The 22,180-nt window shown below is 47.3% G+C and overlaps 1 protein-coding gene across 5 annotated transcripts in view; it reads left to right on the top strand.

The window, feature by feature from the left end:
• CRACR2A (calcium release activated channel regulator 2A) overlaps positions 1-22,180 on the top strand; it is a 158,424-nt gene that overhangs the window by 42,365 nt on the left and 93,879 nt on the right. Inside the window, exon 1 of one of the 5 annotated variants that reach the window (XM_027541054.1) lies at positions 9,911-10,242. The exons of the other annotated variants lie outside the window; for them this stretch is intronic. The gene's annotated coding sequence lies outside the window, so the exon portion shown is untranslated. Of the gene's footprint in view, positions 1-9,910; positions 10,243-22,180 lie in introns of those variants that run through there. 5 annotated transcript variants of the gene reach the window in all.

Below are 22,180 nucleotides of genomic sequence, written 5' to 3'. Positions count from 1 at the left end.
GACAGCCCAGAAATAGGCAGCTGGGTAACCCCCTTGGGCCCCAGCCTGTCAGGCCCAGGCTGGGGGTTTTTGCAGTCATAGGTCCCTGGGGGTATGGAGACAGACCTTTGGTGGCACCAGCCTGCCACGCCCTCTGGGGAACATGAGTGAGGTCATGGCCAAGGGTGTTCCAGATACTGGCCAGAGAGACTTCTCCAGCCGGGGTTTGTTTCTCTCTGGGGAGGGAAGGAAGTGGTGGTTTGCTGAAGGTCCTTTTTCTATGACCTGAGCAGGATGGAAAGTTCGAGGCTTTCTTCCTGAAGGCAAGGGTTTTCTGAACGAGAGAGAAACACCACCGTCCCCAGATGAGGACACAGGGTGAAGAAGAGGGGGTTCTTGGATGTTTCCTTCTGTTTCATCTCGATCATGTCAGAAATGACTGGGGAGGAACCATCAAGAGAGACACTGCTCTGCACACGAACCTTGTGATCTTGCTCTGCTGCTGTGGCCTCTGGTGGCCTTGGGTTTTCAAGCGTTCGGGAACTTGGGTTCCGTGGGCATTCTGAGGAAAGTCAGCTCCACGCCATGGAGGTCTAGACTTGCCAGGCCTTGGGTGCGGGGGTCTGGCGCCCCCGCAACATCCCACAGAACGAGGGGACCCTGATCTCTGTGCTGCTTTCATTTTAGTGTCTTCAGTGGGCTGACTGTTGGGTTTTAGGGTATTGTCTTGTTTTTTAATTTTTTTGGTAACTCGGTTTTTTTTCATCTGAGTAAAATATACTTGACATAAAGTTTACACTTTTAACCCTTCCTAAGGGTACAGCTCAGTAGCATCAGACATTCACAGTGCTACGTAACCACCCCCACCAACACCATCCCAGGAATGTCTTCATCTGCCCAGCTGCTCGGGTTTGATCTTGACCTTGACTCCAGGGAGGCCCCAGTCTCACTGTGTCTCAGCCTCCCTCCACACAGCCCCCTTGCCATCCGATGCCCTCTGCACTTGGGCAGTCTTTATGCTGCTGATTCCTGTCACTTTCTGGTTCTTTAATTCTCTGCTTCAGCCAATGGGCTCCTGTGAGACCGCCCTCCTTGGGGCTGGGTTCTGCGTTAAGCACTTCCCTGGTGGCTCAGATGGTAAAGTGTCTGCCTACAATGCGGGAGACCTGGGTTTGATCCCTGGGTTGGGAAGATCCTCTGGAGAAGGAAATGGCAACCCACTCCAGTACTCTTGCCTGGAAAATCCCATGGATGGAGGAGCGTGGTAGGGTCACAAGAGTCGGACACGACTGAGTGACTTCATTTTCTTTTCTTTCACTGTCTACTGTGTTTCTCCCAGCCGTCCTGTAGGGGATTATTATCATTATCACCCTTTTCAAAGACGAGGAAGCAGTGTCAGAGTTGACACACCCAAAGGCACAGGATTTCAGAGCCAGGTTTTGATTCTGGACTCTGATCTTCCTCCACCATCGTCGTGTAGAACCAAGCACAGCCAACCCCAACTCCCACATCAGCATCTGCTTTAGAGGGCTTTTAGAACCTGCACGGGTTTGGGTCTGTAATAGATGAACTATCTTCCATTGGGATTCTCAACTGGAGCCTTTAGCCAAATAGGACTGGTTTGAAAATAGCTTAATTATGGACCATGCGGGCTACCCTGGTAGCTCAGTCGGTAAAGAATATATATATATACACACCGCATCTTTTTTTTATCTACTCACTGTCAGTGGGCATTTAGGCTGCCTTGAGTCTTGGCCATTGTGAATAGTGCTATCCACATAGGGGTGTGTGTATCTTTTTGGATCATGGTTTTCTGTGGATACGCGCCCTGGTCTCTGGCGTGTTTCTTGTTGCTTGTCGTTACCCTCTCCATGAGCTACACTAGTCCCTGCTGTGTTGCCCTATTCTTAGATTTTGGAGGTGCATTTTTGCTTGGGGCTCAGGGTTCTGGCTTCGGTAGATGTGATATAACTCTGAGGATGATGACAGCTGGAAAAACAGCAAGGAATAGACTCCCACAGGAAGTCTGCAAATAAGACAAGGTATTAAATGCCTGCAGTGTGTCAGGCACTTTTTCTAGGACTTAGCATCCCCATTTTACAGATGAGGAAACTGAGGCTCCTAGAGGTTAAATAGGTCATCTGAGTTCATACATCTAGTTCTGGTACAGACACCTCCCCAAGGGACACTTCATCACTCTGATGCTGCTTCCACCCAACACTGGCTCCCTGCAAAGAGCTGCCCTGGTAGGTGGGGGGCCCTGCTGGATTCCAGAGATTAGTTAACAGACTTGTAGAATGGGTGCAGGATCCCCTGACTCCCCACTAGGTGAGTTGCCCCAGGCGCAGGCCAGCTGGAAATACAGGCGTGGGGAGGGCCAGTTAAAACATCTGCTATGGAACTCCTTTATAAGGAATGCAATTTTAATACATTGAACCGCAGCTCGAGTCAAAAACAAAGACCCAGAAAGGAACTGCTAAGGAAGATGAATGTTAATGAAAAAAAAAATGACTCGGCCTCCATTATGTAATCATACATTGCAAACTAAAAATATTTTTTTTAACGCACAAGCCCCATTTACTGGGATTAGAAATAGAATAAAAAGCTCTAATTTGTACTGAATAGCAATCAGGTTATTCCACACACCACATCTGAATTTCCTAACATGGTAGGGACTAAATCAATGTGGTTTTATGGAATGCTAATGCCCAACCCTCAAAAAACCTCCAAAACACAAAAGCAAAATGCTTGAGCACCTACTGTGTGCAGTGCTTTGTACTGGGAGAGAGAACAAAGCCCGTAGGACTTCTTCCGTCAGCATAAGTGACCCTGTCAAGGGAGTAGGACAGACTCTATGTTCTCTAGAAGGAAAGGGCCTTTGCAGAAAGCTTAAGTAGGTAGGCAAGAACAGAGCTGGGCTTGAAAGGATGGCAGAATTCAGCAGGTGGGGATGGCAGGGTTCTGGAAGGATGTTCCGTGAGGGTCATTCAGTCCATCTTAGTAGGCAGTGTCTGAGGACCAGACTGCATAGAAATTGAACCAAGGAGGTCCTGGCTGGACTATAAGATGTGCCTTGACCCTCCCCATATTTCTATGGGTGACCTCTTCCACCGGCTGGCCTCTGCTGACTCGGCTCACCATCTAAAGCTGTGAGGAGCCAGGAGGCTCTTCTAGATCCTCTGAACTCTCATCTTTCCTGTAGATACAGGTGTCATAGGGAGTCAAGCACAGCTCACCCTGCTTGGACACACGAGTGTCTGCTCTGGGGGTTTCTAGAACATGTGTGGGTGTAGGTGTGCGTCACATGGCCAGGCTCCGTTAGGAAGGAGGCAGTGTTCAGAACCCCGAAGAAGGTGCTGTGGGGCTGCAGGGGAAAGCAGGCAGACTCACTCTCAGGGACTTAGACTTTTCATACCACGTTATCCACCAGGAAAGCCAGACAAAACAGACGTCAGAAAGAAGAAGCCAGGTGGCTGCCCTGGTGGCTCAGATGGTAAAGAATCTGCCAGTAATTTGGGAGACCTTCGTTCGATCCTTGGGTTGGGAAGATCCCCTGGAGAAGGAGATGGCAACCGACTCCAGTATTCTTGCCTGGAGAATTCCATGGACAGAGGAGCCTGATGTGCTGCAGTGCATAGGATCACAAAGAGTCAGACATGACTTTGTGAATGAACAACAATAAGCTTATATTTTTTACAGTCCAGTGGTTTCCATCCATTCATCAGATTGGGCTCAATTAACATTTGCTTCCCAGGTCAGCACAACAGCTCCATGTGACGTGGGCACAGGCCTCGGTTGCTGTTCAGTCACTAAGTCGTGTCTGACTCTGCGACCCCATGGATGGCAGAACCCCAGGCTTCCCTGTCCTTCCCCGTCTCCCAGAGTTTGCTCAAATTCATGTTCATTGAGTTGGTGATGCTCTCTAACCATCTCATCCTCTTCCGCCCCTTCTCTTTTTATCTTCAATCTTTCCCAAACTCAGGGCTTTTTGTCAACAAGGTGGCTGCACAGTCTAGTTAGGGCCCTGAGGCTTGGCCAATGTCCTATATTCCAGAACTTTCCAGCCACCATAGCAAGACCCTCGGGTGGCAGTGGGAAGGGTCGGGGCTGCCTGGGACCTCAGTGATCCTGGACTCTGCTTCCATCCAGAGCGAGCTGGAGACACCCCCAAATCTACTGGGACTCTGAGGCTTGATCATCTTTAAGAAACAGTCCTCAGTCTGTCCTGCTGTTCAGAGCTCCCACCCTCCCTTTGCCAATATTTGTCCAGGGCTGTGGAGATCAGGTGTAACCGTGGATAAGAAGGAATGGAAGATGGTGGGAGTCAGGGAGTGTGGATGTATGTGGTCAGACTCCTGTGGACTGGACTTGTGTCAATTCCATCATCTCTCATTCCCTGAGTGTCTCCCATGTACGAATCCCTGGGCTGCGAGACGGGGCTATTGTTATCACCCTTCATTTAGAAGCAAGGAGCTGAGAAGCTCCGGTTGAGGTAGAATCAATTCAAATTCAGCACTCAGACAGCAAAGCCCGGCTCTTAGGGGTGTCAGCCGCAGGACCCTGGTGATGGTCCCTCATGTGGACGGAGCTCTTTGTCATGCACACAGTAGTCCATGCTCTGCTTTTAGGTCTTTACAGCAGCAAGGTGACCATCATGCTGGCTGTTATACAGCTGACTTTGCATAGTAAATGAAATTATGACTGTGGAGACACTCGGGAAATTGTAACATCCTCTACAAATACGGTATAATTGTTGACTCTGACTTACAGGTGAGAGGAAGATGAAATCAGAGAGGTGAAGGGGTTTGCCTGGGGACACGTAGGGGACAAAGGGCAGAGTAAGGATGCTAGCCCAGGCCCTAGAACCTCTGGTGCTATTTGCCTCCTTAAGCCATCAGGGGGAGACTGCTTTGGGGTTTATCTCTCCCTTCTCCATCACCACCACTTTGGTGGTGGAAACCCCACCAAATAGGTGCCAGATGAAAATTAGGCAGAGATTCCAAGGAAGACTAAGCTAGCTTTTCTTAGCTTGGCTTCCTTGTCCTAAAGGGAATGGGGGTGAGGTTGAGGATGGAACTGGGGACTGTGGCTGCCAGCGTTGGGGGTAAGGATGCAGAAGCGGCACAGAGGGGTCCTTTGTGTGCTGCTGCTTTCTAGGTGGCGGAAGAGCCCTGGAGAGGGCTGGGCAGGACTGGTCGTTTTGCCCCTCAGATGGACCAGCAGGCGTTTTATGATCTCAAAAAACTGTTGTTGTTCAGTCACTAGGTCGTGTCTTGACTCTCTTCAACTCCATGGACTGCAGCACGCCAGGCTTCCCTATCCTTCGCTGTCTCCCAGAGTTTGCTCAGATTCATGTCCATTGAGTCAGTGATTCTATCCAATCATCTCCTTTCCTCCTGTCTGACATACACCTTTAAAAACTGTCCTTTATTAAGGGTCTCTTTGTGGCAAACTAGAATTTTGTTTATCAGATATTGCCTTCATTTCCTTCATTCTCATAAAACTGTGAACACGAATTATGTTAAAATTGTGAGCGAAGCGGGAATCTAGGGTCCACCCCTGGGGCTTGTGTGTTCACATGCAGTATTTATAAAATAAAGAAATCATAAATATTTTGTTAGAAAGATCTTAGGCTTGCTACTGCAAAGATGAAAAGACCAGCTTTAAAGCATCAGCTCTGCGGTGTAGCCTCGTACGACGGGAAAGAGTGCCAGGCTTCTATCTCCACTTGAAGCAGAGGGAGGAATTCCGTGTGGCTAACGACATCTTATTTACTTGCTTGTTTATTAATTTTTAAAAAGATAAGGAGTAAACATTTATTCCACACCTCCTAGATGCAGAAGCTATGCTGGAAGCATTTATATGTGGTCGCTCATTTATTGCTTACAAAGACCTCGCTTATGAATTTTGAAGATGAGGCTATCAAGACTGTGAGAGATGAACTTGATCCAAATTTCCCAGACAGTAAGAAATGACAACTTGATATGGAGATAAATATGTCTGACTCCCAATTGCTGTTTCTTCAATAATAGACTGAGAAAATCTATTTTCATTTGCTTTGTTTTTCACTCCTTCTCAATCTCTGATCTTCCATATGGAATCTTTCTTCCTGTCTGAAATACCCCTTTAAAAATGTCTTTTATTAAAGGGTCTGCTTGTGGCACACTGGAGTTTTATCAGATAATGTCTTCATTTCCCTTATTCTTAAATGACATTTTCTTTAAGCCTAGAATTGTCAGATGACACTTTCTTTCAGCATGCCGAAGGTATTCTTTTTTCATCTTCCTCATGCTAAAAGAAAGTGTCATCTGAGAATTCCATTTAGCATGGACCGAATTGTGCAAGAGGTAAGTTAATTCAGTGGAGGTTGGCCTTCTGGACCTAGAAGCCTGGCCTGTACTGATTGGATTTTGTGAGCTCTCTGACCGGCTCATGAGATGCCTCAGCGGGGAGGTGTGGCTTACCCAGCAGAGATTATTCTGCTCAGCACCCCACCCCCGGAGGACGTGATGCTGTAAGTAGCAGGGAGCAGACAAGAGGAGATTTGCAGAGACTTCCTCTCTGAAGGAGTCATTTTATTTCTGAGAGTTTCCAAGATAGATGTAGAGGGAACCACTGAGTCCAAGCCGGCCTCCACCTCTCCATCTCCACCTATGCCACATCCAACCCCTCCATCCTCTCGATCCCATATCTAAACAGCTGGAGCACCCATTCATCTGTCCCGGCCACAACCCGCTCAGGACACACCATTGCTTGTGTGGACTGTGAAAGTGAAAGCCGCTCACTCATGTCCAGCTCTTTGCGACCCCATGGCCTCTATAGTCCATGGAATTCTCCAGGCCAGAATACTGGAGTGTGTAGCCATTCCCTTCTCCAGGGGGTATTCCTAACCCAGGGATCGAACCCAGGTCTCCTGCATTGCAGGTGGATTTTTTTACCAGCTGAGCCACCAGGGAAGCCCTGGACTTTATACAGTCCTGTCTGGACTGTAATATTCCCCTAACTGGTCTCAGTGTATCCACTTCCTCAGCTCCTCCTCCTCCTCCTAAATTCATTCCCACAAGAAGCCCAGGTCACCTTTTAAAAATGCAAATCCTGCCTCTTGCAGCTTTTAGGTGTTACTTCAATGATTCCCACGGCTGCGTGGGTGAAGCCTCCAGTCCCAGCCTGCCCCCTGAAGCCTCACTCTTCAGCCTCATCCTGGCCGCCTTTGTCAGGTTACCATTGTTCTGGCCGTCTTGGTTTCCTTCCGGTTCTGAGCACATTAAAGCTCTTCTTCCTGAGGGTGTTGGCACCTGCCGTCTCCTCTTCCTAGAACGCTCTCCGTCCCCTTTCCTGGCTCACTCCTACTCATCCTACGGGACCCAATGTAAATGTCCCTTTCTTTCCCGCATCCTCTGTCTATGTCAGCCTTGCCGCTTCACGCTCCCTCCAGCAAGCATCTGCATCTCTCCGTGTCTTCAGCAGAGCAGGTACCTCAGTTGTGATCCCATAACTGACTTGCAGTTTCTGTTCATTGTGTGTGTTCCCCACTACCTGATGAGGGCTGGGCTCACAGACGTCTGTTCTTCACTGTCGGTGACACAGACCACAAAGCCCAGCCCGCTGCGGGTGTTGTTCACCTGGAGAACAAATATCCATCTGGCTTATTTAATCACATAATAATAATTATGAAACAATGATCCCATCTACCTCACCTCTCAATATATGAGAAACAAGACTTGAGACTCCCTCAAAAAATTTTATGTCCTTTGCTTTTACTGTAATAAATACAACAGCTGTCTACCTATCTATCCCATACATATGCATATATATACATACATATCAAAATTGTAATTGATATAAATACATATACCAACATATATACCTATATAATGTGTATATCTCTAATATGTACGTATGTAATGTGTATATGTATATATGCTGTAGCTTGTCTGAACCATCACCTCACCTTCTCCTGGTCTCTACCCCCTGCTTAACCTCCATTCCCAGCATTTAGGCCAGAGATCTCATCCCAAAGAATAAAGCTTCATCGCACCACTTCTGCGATACCAGAGGGAGGCAGTCCTGCATCTCCCTTAAGAGCCAGGAAAGCATTTACAGGGACAGTCCACAAAGCCCCTCTCCTGTCTCAGTGACCAGAGGTGGGTCAGAAGCCCACCCCCTACCACCCTCTGGAAAGGGCCTATGCTTGCTTTGACTGGATGGGACCCTGAGCCGAGCATAAACTTTGCTTATTCTGAGTGATCAACAAAATTGGAATCTTGTTGGAAAGGAGGAAGGGAGAAGGGATGATATTAGGCAGGTAACCGGGATCTGCTTCAAAACCTGACCCGGACCCAAGCTAGCAGTTGATTTCAGAAGCCCCAGGAGGAAAATTAAGTGACTCTCAGCATGTTCTCTCCCCTGAGCTCTATCATGAGTTACTCGAAGCCAAACTGAGGACACTTTCTTGCAGTCTGTTTCGCCTGCAGGTCCTGCCCTGACCACATCTGCCCTTAAGGAGGCTGACCCACAGTCAGGCCACTGGGCCACTTGTCAAGGGTGGGCGGCAGCGACTTGCCGCCCTGTCTGCCTCTCCCCCTTGTGATCAGTGCGGCCATGGCTCTTCCCACGAAGAGGGCTGCAGGAGGGGCGCTGGACAGCCAGAGCCCAGAGCCGGGTGTCCAGGGGAAACCCCAGGAAAGCCCAGGCAAGGTGAACTCCTTCTACAACCCCAGGTGTGGAGCTGGACACAGGGCTTCTTATGGTGAGAATCAGAGGTCCTCGAGGTAGATATGGTGGGAGCAGCCACCTGCAGGAAGGCTGGGCCACATGAGCAGAGGTTCCGAGCGATGCTGCAGGAAACAGTAGGTCTGACCTTCTGTAGCCCCTCTTTTTAAAAATCAATCATCGATCAATTATTTTTGGCTGTGCTGGGTCTCTGTTGCCACACTCAGGCGTTTTCTAGTTGCAGTGAGTGTGGGCTACTCTCTAGGTGCAGGGCACGGGCTTCTCTCGTCGCAGAGCATGGACTCTAGGCTGCAAGGGCTTCAGTAGTTGTAGCATGTGAGCCCGGCAGTTGCAGCTCCTGGCTGTAGAGCACAGGCTCAGTAGTTATGGTGCATGGGCTTAGTTGCCCCAAAGCATGTGGAATCCTCCCGAACCAGGGATCGAACCTGTGTCCCCTGCGTTGGCAGGTGGATTCTTTACCACTGCGTCGCCTAACAAGTACTGCACACTGGGTGATTTCAAGCAACAGAAATGTGTTGTCTCAGTTGCTCTGGAAGAAGGAAGTTCAGGTTCAAGGTGTCGCAGGGCTCTGCTCCCCCTCTGGCCTGTAGGGCGGTCCTTCCTGGCCTCCTCCTGGATCTGGTGGTTGGCAGGCCATCTTCAGTGTTTCTCAGCTTTCAGTAATAGAGCTCTTGCCTGCACCGCAACATGGTTTGTCCTCGCGTGTATCTGTCTTAAGGTGGCTGTCTTTTTCTGAGGACACCGGTCGTATCGCGGTACCTTCTGAAGTCCTGGGGGTGAGGACTTCATTGTGCCTTTTCTTGGAGATCAGAATTCAACCTGGAACACTAAGCGAGCTCATTTCAGTGACAAGATTAGGATATGGGTGGGGCTGGGGTGAATACTTAATTGTGTCTCTTGGTCCAGGTGGAAGAGACGGGTGACATGCATCATCTCACCAGAGCCCCACAAGGACACACTATTCCTATTCCTGTTTTATAGACAAGAAAACAGTAACAAAGTCCCTCAGCCAGGATTCGTAACTTGTACATGGCAGACCTGAGACCTGAACCCAATAATTTCTGTCTTTAGAAACTCCTGTTTTATTCAATATATTACGCTGCCTCTGGAAAAAAGAAAAAGCGTGTGGCTTACTGTTACACCTCTCACCTTTGTGATTGTTGTCAGTGGTGGCATGGCGATAACCGTCATGATGAAGAGAACGTCTCTGAAAATGGGTGAAATGATGACGTACCCTGAAGGCACACAAAGAGGATGCTGTTTTGTTCTTCTGACAAAGGCAATGGCTCCTCCTTTGTGGGCTGTCACATTGTAGAGAGGAATTGGCTTCATCGCCCCCTGTGCCCAAATATCAGTGAAGCAAATTCTGCATGCCCGACTCTGTGCCAGGGGTGAGCGAAGAGACGAATGAGCCACATCCAGGTCCCAGGGCCCAAGGGACGACCCATTGACCAAACCTGGTACAGGGATGTGTCAGTCTGGGTCCTGAATTTCTTGACAAAAGGAACAAATTTACTGTGGAGCAAGGAGGTGAGTGGTTTCCTGTCTTGGGCCCACCATTGCTGATGAAGGAAGGAAGTGGGGACCGGAAGTGGAGGCTGTGAGTTAAGGTGTTGAGCCATCTCTTGCCCGCCTCCCAGGGGGAGGCTGACAGTCCTGGGCTCCGGAGACCGTGGGCTTCTTGACACTGGATCTGGCAGGGTCTAGAGGCAGCCAGAAGGAAGCCTGCTTTCCCCTTTCCACCCCCAGCTCAGCATTTCTCATTCCTGGTCATTCATTGAGCGGCTGAGCCGCGCTGCCTCCCTCTGGGGCATTTACCCTCTTCCCCAGTGAAGCTTGGGGGCCAGGATGGGGCAGGAGGGCACCTTCACAGGTCCCCGTGTTGGACTTTTGAAGTCACAGCCCAGCAAAAGCATCTGCAGGCCAGGGCTTCTCATCACGGAGACATGCCTTTTTTTTTTTTTAATTGTTTCACTCTATCTTCCATCTCCCCCAAGTCTGCATGCATCTGTCATCTCTGTGGTTATCTTAGAACAAGGGGGTTGCTTTCTATTTATTCTTTCTTGAGTGTAGCACTAACCGCAAAGGCTGCAGGGGAGGGGGGTGGGTGTCGGGGGCGGGGGGAAGGAGGGAGCCAGTGACTCTTCAAGCCCTGTGGTGCCGGGTGCAGTCGGAGCTGGTGGCGAAACTAACAAGACAAAGGTGGTGAACGCACCCCAGGGGCTTCGGGAGGATGTGGCCTCTGCGTCTGTGGATGAGTCAAGGGGACGAGTCGCTTTCTGGTTAAAAAAGAATTCGGAGTCCTGAGGGATACAGATAACCGGCATTGCTAGGGCCACAGCTGTGTGGACTGGCCGCTGGGGGGGACATTCAAGAGAAAAGTCCCCTGTCTGTCTTGTCCTTGAGGAACCTGATGGCAAGAAGAGGAGATAAATAACAAGGATTCACTGTAGAGCACAGAGAACTATATTAAATATCTTGTAATGAGCTATCCTGGCAAAAGATCTTTTAAAAAAAGAACATAGATATATACATGAGAAAAGTGGAAGTGTTAGTCACTCAGTCATGTCCAGCTCTTTGCGACTCCATGGACTGTAGCCCACCAAACTCCTCTGTCCATGGGCTCTTCCCAATATGAATGCTGGACTGGATTGCCATGTCCTTCTCCAGGGAATCTTCTCGACCCAGGGATCAAACCCGTGTCTTCTGTATTTCCTGCACTGGTAGATGGATTCTTTACCACTGAGCCACCTGGAAAACCCATGTATGTCTGTGTGTGTATATATGCAGTTTAATAATAAGGAATCTCTTGCAAAATTTACATGTTACAATGATTTCCTTTGGGGCTGCCTGTGTGTTTCATTCTGACTCTGATGTTCTTATTAGTGATCTACCAAACAGCTTTTTCCAATTCAACTTCCTCTCCCCACCACCTAAAGAAAAACGATATTGTTTCCTAGGGTTTTTAATGCTAAAGACTGAATGTGTGCCCGCCTCCCTCCGTGAGTGGAGTTTTCCAGATGGACACTTGTTCTCCGTGAAATTTTGTTCCAGGTCTCAGCATGGCCAAGTGTATTAGAATGTACTTTTATATAAGGCTTAGCTCGTTCACAAGAAGAACATACTTCCTTGTTTCCTTGTTTTCTCCGTTTCCACACCATAATTTAATTTGGCAGTGAGGTTATTTCCTTCCTGTTATCAGATGCAGACAGGTAAATGTCCTCACATTTTTTATCTCGTTGTCCTCTGCTCTTTTATTTCCTCCTGCTGTTTGTATGGATGGTTTAGTCTAACCTTATCCATCACGAGTAGGTGTGAGCATTGCCTGCCCCAATAAGTGTTCTAGGGCAGTCATGCGTGAATGCTTCCTTCCTGAAATAGTTATGATTTTGTTATAAGTGGCTTTCCCTTTTCTCTTTTGTATCACAATTATAGCTCAATGATGCATGTAGGTCAACTGACTTATCGAGGAATTTCATCTCTGGCAGTGAAGAGGGCATTTCCAAATATTTGTTATAAAGATGGGGTGTTGACTGGGGAGAGGGTGGGGTGTCACTGGGTGGAATGATCTCTGAGGTCTCTGATCTTCTTCTTCTGCAACGTTGAAAAACCAGGAGATGACAGACAGTGTGACTGGTGTGGAAACTGAGAATCATCCTGTGGGTGAAAGGTCATGTCGCTCATGATGTCTGCCTGGATGGGAGGCTGGGAGTCCTTGAGACTCAAAGCACCGACTGCCTTCCCAATGCCTCCCACAATGCCCAGCACATGGTCAGTTGCTGTTGTTCAGTCACTAAGTCGTGTCCGACTCTTTGTGACCCCGTGGACTGCAACACTCCAGGCTTCCCTGTCCTTCTCTATCACTCAGGGTTTGCTCAGATCATGCCCATTGAGTCAGTGATGTTATCCAACCATCTCACCTTCTGCCAACCCCTTCTCCTCCTGCTGTCAGTCTTTCCCAGCATCAGAGTCTTTTCCAATGCGTTGGCCCTTTGCATCAAGTGGCCAAAGTATTAGAGCTTCAGCTTCAGCATCAGTCCTTCCAATGAATATTCAGGACTGATTTCCTTTGGGATTGATCGATCTCCTTGCTGTCCAGTGGATTTTCAAGAGTATTCTCCGACACCACAGTTCAAAAGCATCAATTTGTTGGTGCTCAGCTTTCTTTATGGTCCATCTTTCACAACCATACATGACTACTGGAAAAACCATAGCTTTGACTAGACGGACCTTTGTTGACAAAGTGATGTCTCTGCTTTTTAATATGCTCTCTAGGTTTGTCATATCTTTCCCAGTGGTCACATATTCTGAGAGACTAAATGCAGTTCCATTTGAAAGTATTCACTTTGATGTCAGTCAGGACTGTGTATGACTTTTGCTCTCTGCAGTGTAACTTTGTTAAAAAAATATGGAAAATCCATCAATAAGATGCAAAACATGAATTAATGAAGGTGAAAAAAAAGCACTGGCTCTCCCTAGGCTGGACCTCAGAAGCTAGGAAACTCTAAAACACAAAACAAAAACAAAACCTCACCTAATGCCTCCCCAGCTCGTGCACACACCTCATACCTTGACCCCACTCAAGATCAGGTGAGTCTCTGCAGTGAGGGCCAGGGATCTGGAGTCTAAAAACATCTCCAGATAACTCTCATGAACTGAGAGGGCTGTGATGGGACCCACGTCCCAACCTCCAGACCCCAGACCCCCTGAATTGGGAGTATGGAGTCTTAGCCACTGGACCACCGTGGAAGTCCCTCATGCTGTCCCTTTGCCTGGAATCTCCTCTGCTCCTTTCCTTCCCCCCCAGTTCTCCGTACCATGTAGGGCCCACATACCTACCCCATCCTCTGTCAAGTCATAACTTCTCACCCAAATCATAGTTCTTTATCATGTGCTGAAGTTTTCTTGAAAAACGTCCTTTATCGTATAAGCAGTATATGTTTGTCCTAAGAGAAAAGAGCTGAGAATATCAGATCAGATCAGATCAGTCGCTCAGTCGTGTCCAACTCTTTGCGACCCCATGAATCGCAGCACGCCAGGCCTCCCTGTCCATCACCAACTCCCGGAGTTCACTCACACTCACGTCCATCGAGTCAGTGATGCCATCCAGCCATCTCATCCTCTGTCGTCCCCTTTTCCTCCTGCCCCCAATCCCTCCCAGCATCAGAGTCTTTTCCAATGAGTCAGCTCTTTGCATGAGGTGGCCAAAGTACTGGAGTTTCAGCTTCAGCATCATTCCTTCCAAAGAAATCCCAGGGCTGATCTTCAGAATGGACTGGTTGGATCTCCTTGCAGTCCAAGGGACTCTCAAGAGTCTTCTCCAACACCACAGTTCAAAAGCATCAATTCTTTGGCGCTCAGCCTTCTTCACAGTCCAACTCTCACATCCATACATGATCACAGGAAAAACCATAGCCTTGACTAGACGGACCTTTGTTGGCAAAGTAATGTCTCTGCTTTTGAATATGCTATCTAGGTTGGTCATAACTTTCCTTCCAAGGAGTAAGCGTCTTTTAATTTCACGGCTGCAGTCACCATCTGTAGTGATTTTGGAGCCCCGAAAAATAAAGTCTGACACTGTTTCCACTGTTTCCTCATCTATTTACCATGAAGTGGTGGGACCGGATGCCATGATCTTTGTTTTCTGAATGTTGAGCTTTAAGCCAACTTTTTCACTCTCCTCTTTCACTTTCATCAAGAGGCTTTTGAGTTCCTCTTCACTTTCTGCCATAAGGGTGGTGTCATCTGCATATCTGAGGTTATTGATATTTCTCCTGGCAATCTTGATTCCAGCTTGTGTTTCTTCCGGTCCAGCGTTTCTCATGATGTACTCTGCATATAAGTTAAATAAACAGGGTGACAATATACAGCCTTGATGAACTCCTTTTCCTATTTGGAACCAGTCTGTTGTTCCATGTCCAGTTCTAACTGTTGCTTCCTGACCTGCATATAAATTTCTCAAGAGGCAGATCAGGTGGTCTGGTATTCCCGTCTCTTTCAGAATTTTCCACAGTTTATTGTGATCCACACAGTCAAAGGCTTTGGCATAGTCAATAAAGCAGAAATAGATGTTTTTCTGGAACTCTCTTGCTTTTTCTATGATCCAGCGGATGTTGGCAATTTGATCTCTAGTTCCTCTGCCTTTTCTAAAACCAGCTTGAACATCAGGAAATTCACAGTTCACATATTGCTGAAGCCTGGCTTGGAGAATTTTGAGCATCACTTTACTAGCATGTGAGATGAGTGCAATTGTGTGGTAGTTTGAGCATTCTTTGGCATTTCCTTTCTTTGGGATTGGAATGAAAACTGACCTTTTCCAGTCCTGTGGCCGCTGCTGAGTTTTCCAAATTTGCTGGCATATTGAGTGCAGCACTTTCACAGCATCATCTTTCAGGATTTGAAATAGCTCAACTGGAATTCCATCACCTCCACTAGCTTTGTTCGTTGTGATGCTTTCTAAGGCCCACCTGACATCAATTCCAGGATGTCTGGCTCTAGGTCAGTGATCACACCATTGTGATTATCTGGGTCGTGAAGATCTCTTTTGTACAGTTCTTCTGTGTATTCTTGCCATCTCTTCTTAATATCTTCTGCTTCTGTTAGGTCCATACCATTTCTGTCCTTTATCGAGCTCATCTTTGCATGAAATGTTCCCTTGGTATCTCTGATTTTCTTGAAGAGATCCCTAGTCTTTCCCATTCTGTTGTTTTCCTCTATTTCTTTGCATTGATCGCTGAAGAAGGCTTTCATATCTCTTCTTGCTATTCTTTGGAACTCTGCATTCAGATGTTTATATCTTTCCTTTTCTCCTTTGCTTTTCGCTTCTCTTCGTTTCACAGCTATTTGTAAGGGCTCCCCAGACAGCCATTTTGCTTTTTGCATTTCTTTTCTATGGGAATGGTCTTGATCCCTGTCTCCTGTACAATGTCACGAACCTCATTCCATAGTTCATTAGGCACTCTATCTATCAGATCTAGGCCCTTAAATCTATTTTTCACTTCCACTGTATAATCATAAGGGATTTGATTTAGGTCATACCTGAATGGTCTTGTGGTTTTCCTTACTTTCTTCAATTTAAGTCTGAATTTGGCAATAAGGAGTTCATGGTCTGAGCCACAGTCAGTTCCTGGTCTTGTTTTTGCTGACTGTATAGAGCTTCTCCATCTTTGGCTGCAAAGAATATAATCAATCTGATTTCGGTGTTGACCATCTGGTGATGTCCATATATAGAGTCTTCTCTTGTGTTGTTGGAAGAGGGTGTTTGTTATAACCAGTGCATAGCAAACGGTAAAGGAGAGAAAAAAAAAATCACTCGTAAACCCAATAAACGGAGAGAGTTGCTGGTAACGTCGGGGTATATTTCCTTCACATCTTTTTATTCAGTACACAGTCACACACACATACACTCACAAACATGCACACACCCATTCATACACACACACACACACACGCTTATTCCCTTTCTACCTTACATTTTAGTTGCTCACATGCATCTGACTCCACTGAGTGCTGAGCTCTCTGGGAACCCTGATGCTGTGTCGCTCATCATGTTTTATCTCATGTTTAACTCATGTTTTATCTCTGTTCCCTAACGCAGCATCTTGCGTTACTGTGCGTGCTAAGTCGCTTCAGTTGTGTCCGACTCTTTGTGACTCCATGGATTGTAGCCCGCCAGGCTCCTCTGTCCATGGGATTCTCCAGGCAGGAATACTGGAGTGGGTTGCCATGCCCTCCTCCAGGGGATATTCCTGACCCAGGGATCCAACCCTCATCTCTTGCATCTCCTACACTGGCAGGTGGATTCTTTATCCACCTGGGCCTCTGTCAGTGTGAGCCCAGGAGAACGGCTGGGTGAATTGGTTTGGCCTCAGGATGCAGCAGATCATGAATTAGAGGAGGTGAACGTGCAGTCCTGGCACTTGCTGGTGATTTAAAACTCACGTGCAGCCCTCCAGCACCAGCCACTGCTAGCCCATCAGGTGCTCTGCTGGGTGGCTGGGGAAGTGGATCAAAATCCACAATGATTCCACCAGCGGCTGGAACACGGATGGATGAGTCAGTGCATTCTACATCCCACGTCAGGCCGATTCGAAAGCAGCTCGGTCCTTGCTAGTTCACAGAAGCCCTTTTCTTGACTAGAATGACACAGTTGATTCTGGCCAATCTTTCTTTTTTCTTTCTGATCAAAAATAGTGTCGGCGTTACACCCGGAGAGGGGGGGATTTTTTTTTTCCTTCTCTGAGACATCAGCTTTGGCTCTAAAATACTCTCGCTTAGATGAAAATTCAAGAGGTTCTTGAGCTGAGGTTGGAAGTGGAAATGACAGACTCTCTTCCAAAAACTCGTGGTATTTGGTAGAGGTGGGTGGGAACAAGTCAGGGAGGGGACCGCGGGGGAAAGCAGATCAGAGCAGTTGAGAAGGTTTCATGGGAAGAAAGGCAGCAGAAAATGTTCGCTGAACATCAGAATCCCTTCACGGCATAAATGGGGAACATGGGAGGCTGGCGGCATATCGAGTACCTTCCTTTTGGGGAATGAAATGTAGACACGTCATCTGTATAGATGGCAACCGCACCAAGAGAGCAGACAGAGGGTGACAAGCCCATGTGTCTTCTGAGATGTGTGCTTGACTACGGCAGGAGGTTTGTTATTTAGGCATCCTTTTTCTTTAAAAATATGTGGCAGAGCAGAAGCTATTTCTAGAATTAAATACCTCCGAGGGAATTTCATGACAAGATCAAGGGAAAAGTCTGCAAAGTTTTGGCTTTGGATGAAAAGCATCTAAAACCAAGTGAAATCAAAGGGAACCTTAAGCTAACACATTATTGATGCGGGTGTTGGGAAGAAAGCTCAGCTGGGGAGGCTCTCTGGGGACCGAAGCCTGGAGAGGAGAACGTGGAAATATTCAGGGCTTGGCCTCTCTCCGCACGCCAGGATCAGACAGGAAATGCAAGGGTTTTGGTGGTTGACATAGTGCCAAGGGGAAGCTTGGGAGCCCGACGCCCAAGGAGGCTGGAAGCTGGGATGTTGGTGGTGATGGGGGTAAGGGAGATGTCTGTTTTAAGAAAATCCAAAATCTAGTTTTCTTTCTCAACTCCACGTTGCTATGGGAGGTAAAGGGACTTAGTAGAAAGAACATGTGGTTGGTTAGACTCTTGCTGTTGGTAGCAAGTTTCTAATATTTTCCCCAGACTGTTTGCTCCTGGAATCCCAAAGGCTTCCCTGGAGTCTCAGTGGTAAAGAAACTGCCTGCCAGTGCAGGAGGCATGGGTTCGATCCCTGGGTCGGGAAGATCCGCTGGAGAAGGGAATGAATGGCTACCCACTCCAGTATTCGTGCCTGGGAAATCTCATGGACAGAGGAGCCTGGTGGGGGTCGCAAAGAGCTGGACACCACTGAGTGACTAACCAGCAAGTACATGACTCCCAAACTAACCCAGCCTCCTCAAGTGTGACCTCCATAACTTCTGACCCTGCAGGCTCTCCCTCCAGGCCTCCCTCCTCCTTGTGCTCATGAGTTCAGGGCCTGTCCCAGGGGGTGGGCCCTGGACACCAGCAGGGAACCAGAGCCACAAAACCGTGGCTTCATGGGGCTCATGTGCTAGATCAGGGCTATGTAGCAGACGAAGATCTGAGCACCGGAGCTTTCCAATTGTTCTGGTTGCCAACACAGAAGAAGGAAAGGAAGCAGACAGAATTAACTTTATTAACATTTTCCTTTAACCTAATATTCCCCCAGGGATATCATTTCAGCATGATATAATATCATGCTGTTGCTGTTGTTGTTCAGTCGCTAAGTCGTGTCCAACTCTTTGCGACCCCATGGACTGTAGCCCACCAGGTTCTTCTGTCCATGGGATCCTCCAGTCAAGAATACTGGAGTGGTTTGTCATTTCCTTCTCCAGGGGATCGTCCCAACCCAGGGATCAAATCCAAGTCACCTGCATTGAAGGCAGATTCTTTACCGATTGAGCCACCAGGGAAGCCCAAAGTACCATATGAGAGCTTGCTGTTGTTATTGTGTGGTTAGAATCATCGTCAGAGTTGAGCTGATGGTGTGGCCGGGGAGCTCACTGCAGCCCGGGTCACTGCAGTGCTGCCGGTAGTTTCAAACGGTAACTAGTGTGACCTGAGTTGTCCGCTCCTGGAGGGTCCCAGCCCCCGGCAGGTTGACACTTCTCTCATGGATGTTATCACAATAAAACCCACGGGGCAGGTGACCTAATTAGCCAGGTGCTCTCAGCCTTTGCCAGCTCACCCTGTGCTGAAATCATCTTTACATTCAGCTTGGGGTGGCCAGCAGCATGCCTGGATATTCAGAGCAGAACTGCAGGGACACTGGGAAGCCCTCAGACGTGACGGAGGGCCGGGAAGCCAACCTCTGGTGTCCAAGGAAGAAAGGACACCATCAACTCAACCCTGACAATGATACTAACCACACAGTAACAGCAGCAAGCTTTTATACGTACTTTGGGCTTCCCTGGTGACTCAGACGGTAAAGAATGTGCCTGCAATACAGGGGATCCAGATTTGATCGCTGGATCAGGAAGATCCCCTGGAGAAGGGAATGGCTACCCACTGAAGTGTTCTTGCCTGGAGAATCCCATGGACAGAGGAGCCTGGTGGGCTACAGTCTACAGGGTCGCAAAGAGTCCTATACAACCAAGTGACTGCTCTGGGTTTCCAGGCACCCTTATGGTCTTGCCGAAGGGGATCACCTTGAAGAGCTTCTAGATCCCATTCACTCTCTGAGGGCCACTCGAAATGCTACCTCCTCCCCAAAGCCTTTCTTTGTGTCAGCACGGCCTGGACCTGTCCCATCTCTAGCATCCTGCAGTGCTGAAGGACTCTGCCCTCTCTTAGACACCAAAGCTCCCACCTTGCATTGTTAACTACACGTGTTCTATATGGCTGTGCCTTTTCTTTCTGTGGCTTCTCCCAGTGACAATCACAGATTGACTTGTGGCAGCCCTGGTGACCTGGTTGGTGAATTCCGCTTTGTCCCAGAGAGGGTTCCAGGGCTGTTTCATCACTGTGAATGCCCTGCTGCTGTCATTAAGTTTTCATCTGGCTTCATGCACTGCCTGTCCATCCAGAAGGCATAGCCTTTGAGAACTGGGGTCTTGTGATCTTGGCCTCCAGCTAGGACGTCTGCCTGGCTGACCTTGGGGCTCAGTGACAGTTGCTCTGTAAGGAGAAAGGATCACCTGATTCAAATAGCTCCCTCTGGTGCCAGTCATTTGCACAACATCCTTTACTTTTATTTCACTGCCATGATCTTGACTTGTATATATTCACTAATTTGGTAAAAACTCCTTCCTGCACTGGGAGACCTTTTTGGCTCCTCACTCTATCCCAAGACCCAGTTCAATGCGATGCCTAGAACCCAGAAGAGAATTGGGAAAGACTACGGTTTAATAAATGCACTGATGAGTTCACCAGCCTGGGCACAGCAGGAGAGGCTCAGATGGTGGCAGGGAGGGGGGCTGGAGCTGGGTGTTCAGTGGCTTTTGGGGGCCTTCTGCTGTAAAGAGAAGCAAGCTTAACTATGGAAAAGCAGGAAGGATAAAGAAAACACATTGGCCTTGCAATCAGGACCCTGAGCATCAGACGTTCTTGTACTGAAGTTTATTTTCTTTGTAACCTTGAGAAAGTCTTGTGAAGGTCAAGGGGGGTGTTTGTTGTGAAATTTCTTTATCAACCAAAAAGTGGCTTCAGTTCAGTTCAGTCACTCAGTCATGTCCGACTCTTTGCGACCCCATGGACTTCAATAGGATGTTATCCATGCCTCCCTGCCCAAATGTATTTCTTATTCATTTGATTTAGCTAGGCCAATTCTCTCATCTTTTAAGAAATGTTTTTTTTCCTTTATTGCAAAATAAGACATTGTTGTAACAAAAATACTAGAAAATTCAGTGAGGTACCACCTCACACTGGTCAGAATGGCCATCAGTAAAAAGTCTACAAATAACAAATGCTGGAGAAGGTGTGGAGAAAAGGGAACCCTCCTACCCTGTTGGTGGGAATGTAAGTTGGTGCAGTCACTATGGAGAACAGGATGGAGTTTCCTTAAAAAAATAAAAATAGAGCTACCATATGATCCAGTAATCCCACTCCTGGGCATACATCCAGAGAAAACTATAATTCAAAAAGACACAGGCATTCCAATGTTCATAGCAGCAATATTTACAATAGTCAGGACGTGGAAGCAACCTGAATATCCATCGACAGATGAATTGATAAAGAAGATATAGTGTGTGTGTGTGTGTGTGTGTGTGTGTGTGTATATATATGTGTATATATATATATAGAAATATTACTCAGCCATAAAGAAGAATAAAGTACTTCCATTTGCAGCAACATGGACGGACCTAGAGGTTATCGTACCAAGTGAAGTAAGTCAAACAGAGAAAGGCAAATACCATGTGATATCACTTATATGTGGAATCTAACATGTGACACAAACTTATTTACAAAATAGAAAGTGACTCATAGGTATAGAAAACAAACTTAGAGTTACGTGTGTGTGTGCTAAGTCAATTCAGTCCTATCCCCTCCTTGCGACCCTGTGGACTGTAGCCCACCGGGCTCCTCTGTCAGATGGGACTCTCCAGACAAGACTACTGGAGAGGGTTGCCGTTTCCTCTTCTTTATGGTTCCAAACAAGTTTTAGGATTTTTTTTTTTCTGCAAGAAATTACATTGGAAACTCGATAGGGAATATCTTAACTCTACAGTGGGCTTTGGGTAGTAAGGACATTTTAACAATACTAATTCTTCTGATCCCTGAACATGAGCTATCTTTCCATTTATGTGTGTCTTCTTAATGTCTTATAATTTTTCATTAATGTCATAATTTTCAGTGCACAGATGTTTCACCTCCTTGGTTGAATTTATTCCTAAGTAGTTTATTGCTTTTCAATGCTATTATAATTGAGGTTGTTTACTTCATTTCTTTTTCAGATAATTCACAGTTAGTATATGGAAATGCTACCGATTTCTGCATGCTGATTTGGAGTCCTACAACTTTTCTGGATTTATTGGTTAGATCTAATAGGTTTTAGGGCTTCCCTGGTGGTTCAGATGGTAAAGGATCTGCATGCAATGTGGGAGACCCGGGTTCAATCCCTGAGTTAGGAAGATCCCCTGGAGAAGGAAATGGCAACCCACTCCAGTATTCTTGCCTGGAGAATCCCATGGACAGAGGAGCCTGGCGGGCTACAGTCCATGGTGTCACAAAGAGTTGGACATGATTGAGCAACTAACACACAACAACAGGTTTTAGGTGAAATCTAAAGAAGATTGTCTATACATAAAATTTTACCATCAACACACAGACATGGTTACGTCTTCCTTTCTGATTTGGCTGCCTTTTATTTCTTCTTCTTGCCTGGTTTCTCCAGCTAGGACTTCTAGTGCTATGTTGAGTAGGAGAGGTGAGAGTAGACACCCACATCTTGTTCCTGATCT

Source organism: Bos indicus x Bos taurus, chromosome 5 (genome assembly GCF_003369695.1).
Source record: "Bos indicus x Bos taurus breed Angus x Brahman F1 hybrid chromosome 5, Bos_hybrid_MaternalHap_v2.0, whole genome shotgun sequence".
NCBI classification, from domain to species: domain Eukaryota; kingdom Metazoa; phylum Chordata; class Mammalia; order Artiodactyla; family Bovidae; genus Bos; species Bos indicus x Bos taurus.
Note: the sequence above shows the minus strand (reverse complement) of the source record. Positions and strands in the feature narration are given on the sequence as shown.